This window comes from Thalassophryne amazonica, chromosome 6 (assembly GCF_902500255.1).
Source record: "Thalassophryne amazonica chromosome 6, fThaAma1.1, whole genome shotgun sequence".
Classification (NCBI taxonomy): domain Eukaryota; kingdom Metazoa; phylum Chordata; class Actinopteri; order Batrachoidiformes; family Batrachoididae; genus Thalassophryne; species Thalassophryne amazonica.
Genome location: NC_047108.1, coordinates 95,212,839 through 95,228,906, shown reverse-complemented (window position 1 = coordinate 95,228,906; position 16,068 = coordinate 95,212,839). Strand labels below are relative to the sequence as shown.

Here is a 16,068-nt window from a genome sequence, read left to right as displayed (position 1 = left end):
TCTACAAAGAGTACAGCCAAGTAACCAAGATTATATGATCTGGAACCACCTCAGGATTCTGCTGTTGCATGAAACACATTATCCTGTGCAAACAAGTATTGTGCACATTTACACTGCTGTGTGCACAATTTATAACGTATCCACAAATGATCCAGTAGATTAAAAAATAACTTGTAATCTGAATTTTTTATTGTGATATCCATGCTTGCCATGTTGCCCGGTCGTTATGTACTTTGACCTTTCGCCTCTTATCAGCTGATGAATGAGTGACAGGCCGAGGGGCGGGGCGTGTCTCCCCTCACACAGACCAATAACGATGCGGATTTGGTTCCGTGCGTTGCCGTTGTGTCACCAACTCACTGCGGACCGTCGGTCGAGCGCGCACACGGTTCGCTGTTTCACGATGGCTGCCCTGAAGAAAGTCTGCGTCGTCGGCTCTGGAAATTGGCAAGTTGTTATTTGTGCGATGATAGACTTACCGTCAGTTCTTTCCGTTTATCGCTGCTAGCAAAGAGTCTAAAACGATCCGGCTTTATTTGTCGCAGTTTACTTACTGGGAATAATGTGACATTGTCCCCGTTAACTAGTAAACACCAGTACTGATTAGTACTGCTGCCAGGTGAATGTTTGCGGTCACGAAGCCGCTAATGTTTAGTTAGCTTTGTGTCGTTAGCACCTCCAGCCGCTTTACTGCCTCCCTGCTGCTTTTCTCCGGAGAAATATACAAACTCCTGTCAGCTTCTCCCTTTTTTACTTTGGGTAACCACAGCAGATCTGATATGAATCAGCACGTTGATTTTTATTTTTTATTTAAAAAATTTTTCTTGAGGGGGGGGCGCAAATAAATGGTAAATGGACTGCATTTATATAGGCTTTTCCATCTGCATCAGATGCTCAGAGTGCTTTACAATAATGCCTCACATTCATCCTGATAACCACAAGGCGCTTACTACACACTGGGAGCAACTAGGGGATTAAGGATCTTTTCAAGATAAATTCCTCTGAGAATCTCGACATTTAATCAGCTAGAAACTATTTTATTTAATTAAGAAAAATGTTTTTATGTGTGTGTTATTTGGCTTTTGTGCTGCTATAGTGATTAATCGGCTGAATTAGTTGATTTAAAAAAAATTCAAGTGTTTTTTTCCCCCCCAAGAGCTAATTCAAATCTGAAATCATCACATTAGAAAAGCAGAAAAGATATAATATAGATTTTTTTTTTTTTTTTTTTTTTTTTTGGTCATTGTCATTTTGTCATTCGTTTCATTGTAGTCAGACAATGAAAGGCAGTTTTGTTTTCGGAGCAGAAGATTGTGCCAAATCAACATGCAGATTCATCTAAAATCTGCTGTGGTGGCCCCAAATGAAAAAAGCAGAAGCTGAAGGCACTTTGATAATAAATCTTCAAATTTCTAAATGGAGTTTGCTGTAGTTTTCTCTGTCGAGAATTGCATGATCTTGTGCACAGGCCGCTACATCCTCCTGGTAAAGAACATTGTGATTATTTTGTAATTTTACCAATGTTCTTGCAGATGAGCAATCATGCCACAGAAATACCTCTGCTGTTCTTCCTCTAGGCAGAAACTGCTGTATGTTCAACTATTTCAGTCACATCAGTTGTCCATAAATACGGCTCCTGTCACCTTCCATGACTGCTTTCTTTAAGGTTACTTCCAGACTTGTTTCCACCAGTTTATGGTGCATCCAGAAGGTATTCACAGCCCTGCACGTCTTCCGTATTTGTTATGTTACTGCCTTATTTCAACATAGATTAATTTTGTTTTGTCTGCGGCAGCCCAATAATCAGGCCTGTATGGTAGAGTGGCCAGATGGAAACTACTCCTTAATCAAAGGCACATGGCAGCCTGCCTGGAGTTTGCCAAAAGGCACCTGAAGGACTCTGACCATGAGAAACAAAATTCTCTGCTCTGATGAGACAAAGATTGAACTCTTTGTTTGGAGGAAACTAGTCACCACTTATCACTGAGCCAAAACCTTCTCTGCAGTGAAGCGTGGTGGTAACATCATGCTGTGAGGATATTTCTCAGTGGCAGGAACTGGGAGACTAGTCAGGATTGAAGGAAAGATGAATGCAGCAATGTACAGAGACATCCTGGATGAGAACCTGCTCCAGAGTGCTCTTGACCTCAGACTGGGGCGATGGTTCGTCTTTCAGCAGGACAATGAACCCGAAGGACACAGCCAATATGTCAAAGGAGTGATCTCAGAACAACTCTGTGAATGTCCTTGAGTGGTCCAGCCAGAGCCCAGACCTGAATCAGATTGAACATCTCTGGAGAGATCTGAAAATGGCTGTGCACCGAGGTTCCCCATCCAACCTGATGGAGCTTGTGAGGTGCTGCAAAGAAGAATGGACAAAACTGCCCACAGATGGTGCACCAAGCTTGTGGCATCTTATTCAGAAGACTTGAGGCTGTAATTGCTGCCAAAGCTGCTTCAACAAAGTATTGAGCAAAGGATATGAATGCTTCTGTACATGCAATTTCTTAGTTTATTTTTTTAAATAAATTAAACTTTTTTCATGTTGTCATTATGGGGTGTTGTGAGTAGGATTTTGAGGGGGGAAATGAATTTACTACATTTTGGAATAAGGCTGTAACATAAAGTGTGGAAGAAGTGAAGCGCTGTGAATACTTTCTGGATGCACCGTACATAAAACATGACTGGCGACACAATGAACTGATGATGCAGGATTCACACTTTGATGCTTTCATGGTTAAAATTTTTGTCAGTATCCAAATACTTATGGACTAGACTGCAAAAAAACTTAAAAGGAAATTATATATACATACATGAGACTGTCCTCAGGAAAATCCTAAATACTTCAGTTTCACAGATATGGAAATTTAAACATCTTGTTAATAGTTCACTTTCATGCAGCAGTTAATAAGTAATGGATTTCTTTCCATTGAATGTAATATCGTTTATGGATCACTGGATGTGGATTCACAACAAAATCATAATTACATTTTTACTAATTCACTTGCACACAGGATATTTTAATATAATTATTTCTTGATATAATATATTTTAAAATGTTCAACTAAATGAGAGACTGATATTTTTGTTAATGAGATTTTTGTTATTAATCTATATTGTGATCCATTCTTGCACTGTCATGTATACTGACATTTTTGTGATGGACCCATGCTAAGTATATCCAGCCCCCCCCCCCCCCCCCCCCCCCGCCCCAAAAAAAATCTATACTAATGTGTACTATTGACAATACAGGGGTTCTGCCATTGCCAAGATAATAGGTGCCAATGCTGCTCAGAATCCAAAATTTGACAACGTCATAAAAAATGTGGGTATATGAGGAGCTGGTGAATGGGCGCAAACTGACTGACATTATCAACACTGACCATGAAAATGTGAAGTACCTTCCTGGGCACAAGCTTCCATCAATGTGGTAAGAAACTGTTGGTTTCTCACCATTTCTCTGACTGTGGCTCACATTTCAACCTGATGCTTTGCTCCAAATGTTAATTACCTTTATTTCAATTTTTGCTGCACTTTCACATGCTTTTACCAGCAGTAGTCCTGATAGCTCGTAATGGCATCTTTTCACAGCTTCTGATACTTTATTCCTTTTTTTTATATAATGAAAATTAAAATCTGTTGTCAGTTTCTGCATGCTGCCCACAGTAGGTTGGACTTTCTGCAGAAGCTCCAAGATGCATTAGATTGAAGATGCATCTCTTGCCCTCTCTGCCCACTAGGTGGCAGTGCCAGATCTGGTGGAGGCGTCCAGCGATGCAGACATTCTGGTGTTTGTGATCCCACATCAGTTTATTGGCAAAGTGTGTGACACCATCAAAGGCAAGATAAGTCTGATGCACTGGGATATCACTAATCAAGGTTGGACTTTCCTCTTTGTGCTTTAACTTGCTGTCAGGGATTTTATTATTGTTATTTTTTTTGTCCTCTGTCCACTCTAAAACTACTGAATAGAAGTACATTAGATTTGTTGGGCTTGGTACTAATCAGGTGGGTTTTTTAAAAAAATGTGTATATATTTGTCCCTCTGAAGAGTCCAGATTATAGTCATTTGTGGGTGTCACAGATCACAAAACTCTCATTTTGGATTGGATCACAGTTTTAAGTCACACATCAGATCAGCAAAAAAAAAAAGGTGGAAAAAGCTAACTTTGCTTACCATAAAAAAAAAAAAAAATTAAAAATACAGTTTAATTCTTAGGATTTAATATGTACATTACTAGTGAATAAAAATAGCCACTGGTAATGACATAAAAATTATTAAAAGCCACAAGTTTATACTATAACTTCAAAATCCTTAAAAAAAAGATTCTACATTGTATGGTGAGAGGGTAAAAATAACTTTTTTTTTATAGTGCTTTTAGGATAAATACCCCTTGTTGAAAGTCAGGTTTTTGTTTTTGTGTGTGTTCCCATCCCTGGAACTCAATGAACTCTTCAGCCCTCAGTTGGCACAGCTCACACTCACTGATTTGATGATTATAGTGAGATCAGTGTGCATATTTCATGCTCTTCTTCCTGATATTTCTTTCTAAGTATTGCCATGCTTGACTACGACTTGCATCTGGCTTCACAGGCTGCTTCTTAACAGCACGAGCAGCGTGTCGGGCTGGTCTGTCTGTTTCATCACTCTCCATTCACATGAACGCATATGGGATTATACTTGTTCCACTTTTCTGAGCACACAGTGGGACCTTTGCATGCAAATAAATATTTTAAAAAAAAAATATTAATCTGAGTAAACAGAAATATGTCTTGTGCCTTGTGGTTCCAGTATTATTTTAGTTTATGTTGGCAAAATGGAATTTTTATATTTGTTTGCAGTTCATACAACTCTCATTTCTCATGTTCTGAAGGTGTAGAAGGGAAGTTTTTAATTTAAGTCATGAAATACAACAGAAACCCTGGCTTGGGTTATGCAACATCCACATTAACTGAAATGAAAATGTCGGCAAATATTGTTTTAATATTACCCAACTCTTAAGTGGAATGGTACAAGCTACAGTGGTGAAAATAAGTATTTGACCCCCTGTCAGTTTTGCAGGTTTTCCCATCTACAAAGAATGGAGAGGTCTGTAATTTTTATCATAGGTACACTTCAACTGTGAGAGACAGAATCTTAAAAAAAAAAAATCCAGAAAATCACATTGTATGATTTTTAAATAATTAATTTGCATTTTATTGCATAAAATAAATATTTGACCCCCTAGAAAAACAGAGCTTAACAATTGGTACAGAAACATTTGTCTGCCATTACATAGGTCAGACGTTTCCTGGAGTTCTTGACCAAGTTTTCACACACTGCAGCAGGGATTTTGGCCACTCCTCCATACAGATCTTCTCCAAATCTTTCAGGTTTGGAGTTTCAGCTCCCTCCAAAGATTTTCTATTGAGTTCACATCTGGAGACTGGCCAGGCCACTCCAGGACCTTGAAATGCTTCTTACGGAGACCTTCCTAAGTTGCCCTGGCTGTGTGTTTGGGGTCACTGTCATGCTGGAAGACCCAGCCATGACCCATCTTCAGTGCTCTTACTGAGGGAAGGAGGTGTTTGCCAAAATCTCACAATACATGACCCCATCCATCCTCCCTTCATTACGGTGCAGTCGTCCTGTTCCCTTTGCAGAAGAGTACCCCAGAGTATGATGTTTCCACCCCAATGCTTCACGGTTGGGATGGTTTTCTTGGGGTTGTTCTCATCCTCTAACCATGGTAAGTGGAGTTGATTCCAAAAAGCTGTATTTTGGTCTCATCTGACCACATGACCTTCTCCCATGCCTCCTCTGGATCATCCAGATGGTCACTGGTGAACTTCAAACGGGCCTGGACATGTGCTGGCTTGAGCAGGGGTGATCTTGCTGCCCTGCAGGATTTTAAATCATGACAGCATCATGTGTTACTAATGTAATCTTTGTGACTGTGGCCCCAGCTCTCTTCAGGTCATTGACCAGGTCCTCCTGTGTAGTTCTGAGCTTCTCAGAATTATCCTTATCCCACAAAGTGAGATCTTGCATGGAATCCCAGACCGAGGGAGATTGACAGCATCTGTGTTTCTTCTACTTCTAATAAATAATCATAACAGTTGTCTTCTACAACCCCTGGCAAAAAATTATGGAATCACCGACCTCGGAGGATGTTCATTCAGTTGTTTAATTTTGTAGAAAAAAAGCAGATCACAGACATGACACAAAACTAGTCATTTCAAAATGGCAACTTTCTGGCTTTAAGAAACACTATAAGAAATCAGGAAAAAATATTGTGGCAGTCAGTAACGGTTACTTTTTTAGACCAAGCAGAGGGAAAAACATATGGAATCACTCAATTCTGAGGAAAAAATTATGGAATCATGAAAACCAAAGAATGCTCCAACACATCACTAGTATTTTGTTGCACCACCTCTGGCTTTTATAACAGTTTGCAGTCTCTGAGGCATGGACTTAATGAGTGACAAACATTACAACATTACTCTTCATCAATCTGGCTCCAACTTTATCTGATTGCTGTTTGCCACATCGCTTGCAGGTTGGAGCCTTGTCATGGACCATTTTTCTTCAACTTCCACCAAAGATTTTCAATTGGATTAAGATCCAGACTATTTGCAGGCCATGACATTGACCTTATGTGTCTTTTTTGCAGGAATGTTTTCACAGTTTTTTGCTCTATGGCAAGAGGCATTATCATCTTTAAAAATAATTTCATCATCCCCAAACATCCTTTCAATTGATGGGATAAGTGTCCAAAATATCAACGTAAACTGCGCATTTATTGATGATGTAATGACAGCCATCTCCCCAGTGCCTTTACCTGACATGCAGCCCCATATCATCAATGACTGTGGAAATTTACATGTTCTCTTCAGGCAGTCATCTTTATAAATCTCATTGGAACGGCAACCAAACAAGTTCCAGCATCATCACCTTGCCCAATGCAGATTCGAGATTCATCACTGAATTTGACTTTCATCCAGTCATCCACAGTCCACGATTGCTTTTCCTTAGCCATTGTAACCTTGTTTTTTTTCTGTTTAGGTGTTAATGATGGCTTTCGTTTAGCTTTTCTGTATGTAAATCCCATTTCTTTAGGCGGTTTCTTACAGTTCAGTCACAGACGTTGACTCCAGTTCCTCCCATTCGTTCCCATATGTTTTTGTTGTGCATTTTTGATTTTTCAGACATATTGCTTTAAGTTTTCTGTCTTGACGCTTTGATGTCTTCCTTGGTCTACCAGATGTTTGCCTTAACAAACTTCCCATGTTGTTGTATTTGGTCCAGAGTTTAGCCACAGCTGACTGTGAACACCCAACATCTTTTGCAACATTGTGTGATGATTTACCCTCTTTTAAGAGTTGATAATCCTCTCCTTGTTTCAATTGACATCTCTCGGTTGGAGCCATGATTCATGTCAGTCCACTTGGTAGCAACGCTTTCCAAGGTGTGATCTCACTCCTTTTTACAATTATTTTTCCTGATTTCTTATAGTGTTTCTTAAAGCCAGAAAGTTGCCATTTGAAATGACTTTAGTTTTGTGTCATGTCTGTGATCTTCTTTTTTTCTACAAAATTAAACAACTGAATAAACATCCTCCGAGGCCGGTGTTTCCATAATTATTGCCAGGGGTTGTACCAAGCTGCTTGCCTGTTGTCCTGCAGTCCATCCCAGCCTTGTGCAGGTCTAAAGTTTTGTCCCTGGTGTCCTTAGACAGCTCTTTGGTCTTGGCTATGGTGGACAGGTTGGAGTGTGATTGAGTGTGTGAACAGGTGTCTTTATACAGGTAACAAGTTCAAACAGGTGCCATTAATACAGGTAAAGAGTGCAGAATAAGAGAGCTTCTTAAAGAAGAATGAACAGGTCTGTGTGAGCCAGAATTCTTGCTGGTTGGTAGGGGGTCAAATACTTATTTTATGCAATAAAATGCAAATTAATTATTTAAAAATCATACAATGTGATTTTCTGGATTTTTTTTTTTTTTTTTTTTTTTTTTTTTTTAAGATTCTGTCTCTCACAATTGAAGTGTATCTATGATAAAAATTACAGACCTCTCCATTCTTTGTAGGTGGGAAAACCTGTAAAACTGACAGAGGGTCAAATACTTATTTTCCCCAGTGTAGCTTATGAAAGTGTGTGTGGTTTCTTTCCCACCAGGGTGTTGACGAGGGGCCTGACGGACTCAAACTCATCTCTGATGTGATACAGGAGAAGCTTGGTATCGACATGAGTGTGCTGATGGGGGCTAACATTGCTAACGAGGTTGCTGATGAGAAGTTTTGTGAGACTACCATCGGTTAGTAGGATTACTTTTTTTTATTCTCTGTTTTGGATGTTGACATTTATTGATGGGTATACGTGGCATTAAGACAGAGTTGCTAAACTTGTGACCTGCAACAGTTGCCTTCAAGGTTCCTGTCATGGAGATGAAGAAAATTTAACTCTGTTTCTCAATAGACTTGGTGTAGCAAAACGACTTTCAAAATCATGCAGACATTTTTAGGAGTGATGTAATTTTTTTTTTTACCACTCACTAAGTAGCATGATGGTACAGCAATAAGGGGAAGGAGAACAAAAAGCTTCTTGTACCATCCCACAAACTTTGCACAAATCTGTTTTTGTTTTTTTTTTTGGTCATAGAGAAATGTATCTGTAGCGTGTTGTTGTTCTGAGCTATGTGAATTCATTCTGTGGTCACTGGACTATGCCAACGCCTCCACAAACCTCCTACATACTAGGTTAATCTGGTGGATAATTTAGCCTCCGTCCTTTGTTCTGACACATTGTGTTCCTCTGATACTGTGTTTTAATAATTTTGAGTATATAAAATTAATTTGTTCATAATGCATGAATGCCATCCTTTTCGACATGACCTTATATTCATACAAAGTTTCGTTGAGTGTACGCTTGAATGTGTCTGAGTGCCAGGTGGGACGTAAATGGTAAAGGTACATGCAAAGTCTGTCACTTATCCTCGTATATAAGCAGTGGTGGTCACTGAGGCAGCAACTACACCTGCTCCTGATTTCCAAACGTGCATGTGATGGTTTTATTCCCTGCAACTCTTCCAGACATGTCCAACAGGTGGCAGAAAGGCATATGCTATATTACAAAAGCAAAAGAAAGTTGTTTTTTAGATAGATCTGGTGCATCAAAGTTCACCAAATGTTAATCAGTTTGTCATCACTAGATGTCTTATTTTGGAAACTTACAAGGTGATGGCAAAAGCGCATGCTTAACAGCTCATCCATAGTATCATAGTCATTAACAGTGTATGTGTAGAAAGTGCTGGTGGAAAATTCTGATTCTCAGCTTCAGCTCATTGTTCACTACAGAAACAGTGGTTACATAGTTAAACCCCTATTCTACAGGACACTGTTCTGTTACGATCACCCACGAGCCAGAAAAAAAAGAAAAAGCAAAAACGGGGTGAAACTGCTTTGTCCACCTTGCCTCCTATCAGGCTCTTTTATAAAATGCAGAGCTGGCAACTGGCTGGCTCATAAAGCGCAGAGCTGGCAACCCACTCAAACATAAGTAAAGCTGCGCGTGGCTGCGTTCATAGTCAGAACTCGGAATCAGAATTGAATTTATTGCAAAGTAAGTTCTCACATACAAGGAATTTGACCTGGTGTCATTGGTGCATAAACAACAATAAAAAGAAAAGGAAAAAAATAGTTCTGTAACTGCAAAAAAAAAAAAAAAAAAAAGAAAAAACTGCTGCTTTTGGCGTCAAATTTTTAACCTGATGGAACACAAACAGGTATCAAGCTGTACTCACTAGGACCCTGTTTAAAGCTGTTTGAACATGACTGAAGCTGTTAAAACTACAGACATCCAGAAGTGATCATGTAATGACACCCCTGATCTCTATAATTACTGGATAGCTCATTGGCCAATATTTTTGAAGCAAACCGGCCGCCATATTACCACTCCGATGTCCCACTCCTGAACGCTCTTTTCTATTGATCTTTAATGAGGCACACACAACTTTATTCTTTGTAATTTTGTTTTAAAAAAAAAAACCTTCATGTGCAGCTATAAACTGCGCAAATTGGCAGTTCACAGGCTGTGGACGAACATTTCACCTGTGAGTGTGATTGAAATGGGAAGTAATGAACAATAATTTGAAGTTCTCTCCCTTTTTCCAGCATATAGGCAAAGATAATAAGTGGCTTATTAACTCAACATGTGAAGCCATATGTTGACTTCTGTGTTGGACAAACTATTTTAAGACATTTATTAGGTCTACTTGTGAATAGTTTTAGGTGTTGTTGCGATGAGCTTTATTAATTTTATTAGGCTGAAGCTCAGAGCTGTATGTAATAAATGTCATTGCAGGGAAAACTAACTCTCCTATAGCTAGTTAAGTGGTGTTTTATTCTTTTAGTGCAACTATTTAAAAAAAAAAAAATCCACTATTTCTGTATTTATCCATCGTGACTTTTGTTTTCCATCCACTTTTGTTCATGATATGGTACCAATACACGCGCGCGCACACATATCGCTTGTATAAACTTTGATTAAATGATCATTTTTAGAATTGAGTATTTGTCCCAGTGAGATATGAGTAAGTGAGAATAGAAGGGAAGATGATTAACCTTTTGTAGTGTATCAGAGAGAAGTCAATACAAATGTGCTGCAAAAAATGTTTTCTACAATGTCTCCACAACCAGTAGGGTTAGAGAGATGATCTAAAGTTTATATTCATCAGAATATTTGTTGTGGATTGGTATAAGTTGTATGATGAAGTCAAAAGAAAGCCATGCTGTTTTTCATCTGTACAGAATGTGTCCTCATTAGATGGTGTGATTTCCAGTCATTTTCTTTGAGATTATCATGTTCCCTGATTTGTTGGATCAGAAATGGAAAATTTTAATTCGACACTGAGAAACAAACACTCATGGGTGATTCTTAGACTACGGGCACTTATTATGTCCTTTGATCATATTGTATGAAAAACAGAAAAAAGGGGAAATTTCACACTTTTCTAGTTATCTTTACAATGAAAGTGTGTTAAGAAATTTGTTCTAGTAGTCTGTGATGACTTTTTCATCTTTTTTCAGCATCATTATATGCAAATATTGCTTGTCCCACACCCAGACTTTTGATCTTCAATGATAAAAATGAATGGTAAACATTTTTTCTAATGTTTTAAAATATCAGTAAAATAATAAAAACATAACTGGGGTATTCAATGTCATACAACTGTTGTGATTTTTTTTTAAACAAAATGTAGTTGTTCCACACTATTGCCGTAATTTCCACCACAACACTGTAATGTCCCTTTAAACAGTTTGTATGAAAGATTGTTTGGGTAGTTTCTATGGAGATAAACAGTGACATCAGAGCACATGTATATAGCGCCAAATCACAAACAGTTGCCCCAAGGCGCTTTATATTGTAAGGCAATGGTGTGGTGGAAATTACATTTACAAGGCCAATAGAATCACCCTCATGTCTATGCAATGATTACACAGTTCCACAAAAACAGGCTACACACTACAGTCACGGGTCTGGTTGTTATGGCTCTACTGGAGCAGTTAGGGTTTGAGGCATTGCTTTCACTTTAATTACCGATTTGAATGGCAGTGGTTAGAAATGTGACTTTTTCATAGATGGGAACAGTAACCCTAGCTGCCTTTTCTGTTTGCAGGATGTAAGAACAAAACCCACGGGGCTCTTCTGAAGGAGCTCATGCAGACCAACAACTTCAGAGTGACAGTAGTCGAGGAGTCTGACGTAGTGGAAATCTGTGGAGCCCTGAAGGTGAGATTTCAGTACAAAACATGGCTGCATGTGTAGACGGGTGATTCTTTAACTACGGGGACTATTGGCCTTGTAAATGTAATTTCCACCACACCATTGCCTAACAATATAAAGCGCCTTGGGGCAACTGTTTGTTGTGATTTGGTGCTATATACATGTGATCTGATGTCACTGTTTATCTCCATAGAAACTACCCAAACAATCTTTCATACAACTGTTTAGGGACATTACAGTGGTGTGGTGGAAATTACGGCAATAGTGTGGACAACTACATTTTGTTTAAAAAAAAAAAAAAAAAAATCACAACAGTTGTATGACAGTGAATACCCCAATTATGTTTTATTTTACTGATTTTTATTCAGAGATATTGTAAAACCATTAGAAAAAACGTTTCTTTACCATTCATTTTTTATCATTGAAGATCAAAGTCTGGGTGTGGACACGCACAAAACGGCAATATTTGCATATAATGATGCTGAAAAAAGGTGAAAAACTCATCATAGACTACTAGAACAAATTTCTTAAAACACTTTCATTGTAAAGATAACTATAAAAGTGTGAAATGTCCCCTTTTTTCTGTTTTTCATACAATATGATCAAAGGACATAAGTGCCCGTAGTCTAAGAATCACCCAGACCCAAACTTCCAAGACTAATGTGCATATTTTTTACAATATTCCTGGGATGGGGAAAAAGAAGCCATCTTTTTTTTTTTCTGCTCAATCATCCAACACATGGACCTGTCTGACTATTTATATATGTACAGTGCATCCAGAAAGTTTTCACAGCGCTGCACCTTTTCCACACATTATGTTACAGCCTTATTCCAAAATACGAGGGCTGTCAATAAAGTAACGGTTTTTATTTTTTTCAAAAACTATATGGATTTCATTCATATGTTTTTACGTCAGACATGCTTGAATCCTCGTGCGCATGCGTGAGTTTTTCCACGCCTGTCGGTGACGTCATTCGCCTGTGAGCACTCCTTGTGGGAGGAGTCATCCAGCCCCTCGTCGGAATTCCTTTGTCTGAGAAGTTGCTGAGAGACTGGTGCGTTGTTTGATCAAAATTTTTTCTAAACCTGTGAGACACATCGAAGTGGACACGGTTCGAAAAATTAAGCTGGTTTTCAGTGAAAATTTTAACGGCTGATGAGAGATTTTGAGGTGATTCTGTCGCTTTAAGGACTTTTCACGGTGCGAGACGTCGCGCAGCACTCTCAGGCGGCGTCATCAGCCTGTTCAAGCTGAAAACCTCCACATTTCAGGCTCTACTGATCCAGGACGTCGTGAGAGAACAGAGAAGTTTCAGAAGAAGTCGGTTTCAGCATTTTATCCGGATATTCCACTGTTAAAGGAGATTTTTTTAATGAAAGACGTGCGGACGGATCCGCGCGTCGGGACGCAGCCGACGCGGTGCGGCGGCACAGGAAAAACACCTCCGTGTTGATAACCATTTGTAAAATCCAGGCGGCTTTTGATGGCTTTCAGTGGAGTGAGTATATGAGAAATTGTTTAACAGGCAGGACAAGTTCCATCTTGTCCTTAAGGCTTTCAACAGAGGTGTTTTTCCTGTGGCGGAGCGTCGCGGCGGCTGCGTCCTGTACCTTTTTCTGTACCTTTTCCATTTGCAAACACTGCAGTAGCAAATGGCAGCTAACAGGCTAATTAACATTGTTGTACGAGGCACAAACTTGGCAGTAACGCACTTCTGGTTCCCATTGTACAGACAAAAGTATCAAAGTGCATGTCTGCGTCACAAAACTTAAGTCAACATTTTAAATTGGTAATACATTTTTACAAGAATACGAGGTCTGTTAGAAAACTATCCGACCTTTAATTTTTTTAAAAAACTATATGGATTTGAATCATGTGCGCTTGCATCAGCCAAGCTTGAACCTTTGTGCGCATGCGTGAGTTTTTTCACGCCTGTCGGTTGCATCATTCGCCTGTGGGCAGGCTTTGAGTGAGCACTGGTCCACACCCCTCATCGGATTTTCATTGTCAGGAAAATGGCTGAGCGATTGGAGCAGCGCTGAAGCAAATTTTTCCAGAAACTGTGAGAGACAGCCAGGTGGAAACCATTCAGATGATTCAGATGGCTTTCAGTGAAGATACTCTGGGCGTCACACAGATTAAGGATCATTACAACCAGATTAAAGACGGCCCACAGCGGCGCAGGGCGCGCTGCGCTCCGAGCGGCCATTGACAGGCTGAAACGACCAGATCATTTCCAAAGTGAAGGCTGTGTTGATCCGGGACATCGTCTGACTTCCAGAGAAATTGTGGAAGAGGTGTACATCAGCACTTTTGCGGCACATTCCACTGTTACAGATTTTCTAATGAAAGACGTGCGGAGGAATTCGCGCCTCGGGACGGAGCCGCTCATGGCACACAACAAACAGCACGTCCAGTAACGCAAGCACACGATTCAAATCCATATAGTTTTTTAAAAAAATAAAAAGGTTGGATAGTTTTCTAACAGACCTCGTATAGTTAGCCTTACCTTAGCCTAGCTGTAGTCTGGCTACCCCACAAGGTGCAAATAAATTGCGAGCCAAGTAGTATGACGTTTATTCCCTCTTATTCAAGAGCAAGATTTAATTTCATTTATTGTCCAAGACCCAGCACACCATTCTCTTTAGATATTGTTTTACAGCAGTTTGCATCCAGCTTAAGAGTGTGTTACAGTCACCTCCTACACCAGAGTGTGGATCAAACAATACCTCCTTCAGATCATTATGCAGGAACAACTCGTCATGTATGTAGACTGTGCCATCTTGTGGTCAGAGATGCAGCATTTTAAAATAATTCTCGGAAATACAAGTTGCAGGACCAGTCAAACAAGTTTTAAAAAAAATTAAGTATTTTGTGAACAGTGTTTTAAGTTAGCCTTGCTTTTTTTTTTTTTTTTTTTTTTTTTTTTTTTTTTTTTAACTTTATAGAGAAAGTGCTTATTTGAAAAGAACTTTGTACTTTTTTTTTTTTAAATGGGTGACAGAAGGATTTTATAAAAAAAAAAGACCATAGCTGCAAACTGGTTTAAATGACAGACTAATTGTACATTCAGGTCTGGACCACTCGTGAATTTTGTTTGTACCTAAATAAATAAAATAAAAGCTAAAAAAAAGTTTCTCTTAATCACTCATACCAACCCGCAATGAACAAGTTTGTTCATGAGTGGTTCTTGCGGGTGTAAAAATGCTTGTAAAGTTTAGACTTTCTGCATTGACACACGAGGGGAAATAAAGCTTATCTAAGAACATTAGCCTAGTACTGTAACTATCACCAATCATTGACAATTACTGTAGAGTTGCTAAATGGTGGTGCAGGTACATTTATTTGGCATTTGCTCTTTGTCTGTTCATTAGAACATCGTTGCAGTTGGGGCAGGGTTCTGTGATGGTTTGGGTTTTGGGGACAACACTAAGGCAGCAGTCATCCGGCTGGGCCTGATGGAAATGATCGCCTTTGCACGAATCTTCTGTACCGCTGGAACAGTCTCTTCTGCAACATTCCTAGAAAGCTGGGGGTGGCCGACGTAATCACAACCTGCTACGGTGGCCGCAACCGCAGAGTAGCTGAAGCTTTTGTCAAGACTGGGAAGGTGAGGTTATTTTTAAAACCTTGTTTGCATGTTTGGTTAAGGAACCAAACAGGACATTGGGATTTCATCTCTCCTAGTCTATCGAGGAACTGGAGAAACAGATGCTGAATGGCCAGAAGCTACAAGGACCAGCGACAGCAGCTGAAATCCATGTCATCCTCAAGCACAAAAACCTAGTTGACAAGTAAGTTAATCACAAACATAAAATTTAAGATTAAGAACCAGTATTTTTCATGAGTTAAGACTTTCAAATATTACCTTCCTCTAGGTTTCCACTGTTTACTGCTGTATATCAGATCTGCTATGAGGGCCATCCAGTCAAAGAGTTCATAAGCTGTTTGCAGAACCATCCAGAGCACATGTAAAAGCAGACCAAGTGCCTTCTAAATCATGAACACCACTTCTCCTGTCCTTGTCAGAAATGGATAGGGGTGACCACTCACTCCACACAACGTGGCTCCAACCAGTGGAATTAATTTCCTGCCTCACCTAGGTTATGTAACAGTTGTACGTTCAGCTGTAATTTGTTTACCTTAGTCTTACAATCATTTACATGAAATGGAAAAAGTAAAAACATAACATGTTGGCCCCTTTTTTAACTGAAAGATTTGGGCCAGAGACAAAAAATATAAAATTTAATATAAATTTTAATGAATAGCTAATACAAGGCTGTATCCTATTTAATTGATTTAT

The 16,068-nt window shown here is 39.3% G+C and overlaps 1 pseudogene; it reads left to right on the top strand.

Annotated features, from left to right (window-relative positions):
* Positions 1-347: 347 nt before the first annotated feature.
* On the top strand, positions 348-15,943 carry LOC117512683 (annotated as a pseudogene).
* The last annotated feature ends 125 nt before the right edge of the window (positions 15,944-16,068 follow it).